General features: G+C 41.7%; 1 long non-coding RNA gene across 1 annotated transcript; it reads right to left on the bottom strand.

Moving 5' to 3' along the window:
• Positions 1-250: 250 nt before the first annotated feature.
• Positions 251-1880, bottom strand: LOC107580412 (uncharacterized). Its single transcript, XR_001608635.1, has 2 exons — positions 1551-1880; positions 251-1454 (listed from the first exon to the last, which is right to left on the bottom strand). It is a non-coding gene; the product is annotated as an uncharacterized lncRNA (long non-coding RNA).
• Positions 1881-1901: the final 21 nt, after the last annotated feature.

Below are 1901 nucleotides of genomic sequence, written 5' to 3'. Positions count from 1 at the left end.
CAAAACAAAAAATAAAAGCAAATGTAAATTCTTCTGCTTTCTTGTAAGCAGTAATATTTTGCTCAGTCTATATTGGCCACTTCACAGCGGTATAAAACCCAGTTCAAAGAAGCCCAGTCTTCCTCTTTCTCAGATATCCAAATAAGAAAATGTGGCCCAGGCAAAGATTCCTCCCCAGGCCTGTATTATGATGTAGAGTTAGAGATTTCATCTCAAACTGAGCTCTGCATGTCTGGCCGAGGGGGTTTTGTTTTTTTAGAGGATGTCGGGGATAAACACTAAATTAATCATGTTTTGGCTGAACTTGCCGGGGACTGAAATTTGCTTATAGAGGCCTGTGATCACATAAAATATTAAAGACTTTTTCTTAGCACTAGCAGAAGGCTACGAAAAACACTGGGCACCGTTATCGTTTTAATGAAACAAACAAATAAATAAATCCCCATTTGATCAGAACTGGATGTGGATTACATTTAAATGTATATAAGCAGGACGAATTATGATTTTGCATACATTAATGACCCGAATCAGAATAAAATGACTAAAAATATAACTCTTGATGCTAACTTCACACCTTATTTTCGATTCAGAGTCAAACATCATTCACTTCACCAGTTAAGAAATAAACCCATTTATCTTACTGACACAAATTACAGATTAAAGAGTCTTTACAAATGACTGGGCCAATGTAAACGCGTTAGCAGAAGCGCTCTGACACGCTCTAAACTAGTTAGCCCACGTTTTCTGCGGTAAACGCATTACGCAGTTTATTCCGCCGGAAATGCATTGGCCTCGTGGACTCGCAGCTCTCGATGAGTCTGAGTTTAACAAATACATCACTTCATTACGGAGTAGTCAGGCTGCAGGGGTCCCTCAGATTAAACAGGCCTATTTAAGAACCGCGATTTACATCCCTCACACACCACGACAATCTCCATAGTAACGACACACGAACTGACCAACAAAGCTTATTAAAATGTTATATTACACCGAGAGAGAGGTCAACGGTCAAATTTTAACTAGGGGAGGAATGGGATACACACACACACACACACACACTCACTTTAGGCCTGTATGATGGTGAGAGATCAGGTCCCAGCGAGCGACGGAGGGGGTATTGGGAGAGGAGCGCAGCATGAGGCCGTGTAGGAGGGGGCGAGCGTCCACTTAAGGGCCCCCTTGCTGGGCCGGGCGAGGTTTAGTTGGTGGGGGTAAAGCGGAGCTTCATGGCACACTGCAAGAGCAAATCGAATTCTTCACAATTAGCTGAGCTTCCACGACAGGCACCAAGGTGGGAGAGCCACATCACCGACTGCTACAGCTCTGATTGGGTAATTCGTTCTCCACTATGCAAATGTGATGCTCAGAGGTTGTATGGAGGCCGGATGCAAGTCGTCAGGATGGTGCGATGGCATCAAGGGTCAACAAATATTGTAAAAACAGGTTTTAGTGTCCTGTGGGAAAAGAGCTGGGCGGTTTTATCACAAGTTGACAATGAAAATGTCCAAATAATTAGAAAAGGCCATGAAGAATGTGAATGAAGACCATACCGATTTGTAACGGGACATGTTTGGTGATCCGATGTAGTTCTTCATCCATAAACACATGACCTAATGGACAGAAATGCACAACAGTTACAGTTAGTCACCTGAAAAGGAAAAACAGATGTAAAACAACATATAAAAACTTTGCTTACCTCATTTTATGCTGTTTGTGCTCCATACTTACTTGCTGGTACTGTGGGTGCATGATGAATTTAAGAAATTTGCTCTTTTTGTGAGGATTGGGGGGTGGGGGTTGAAATGGTCTTTATTCAGCTGTTCAGATTTTTTTGTTTTCAATGCTGCTTTTGCAGCAGAGCTCTCAATATTTTTTTTCTTTTGTTTGTTTTTTTTTTTTTT

The sequence above is a fragment of the Sinocyclocheilus grahami genome, unplaced genomic scaffold (genome assembly GCF_001515645.1).
Source record: "Sinocyclocheilus grahami isolate Dianchi unplaced genomic scaffold, SAMN03320097.WGS_v1.1 scaffold32974.1, whole genome shotgun sequence".
NCBI lineage: Eukaryota > Metazoa > Chordata > Actinopteri > Cypriniformes > Cyprinidae > Sinocyclocheilus > Sinocyclocheilus grahami.
Note: the sequence above shows the minus strand (reverse complement) of the source record. Positions and strands in the feature narration are given on the sequence as shown.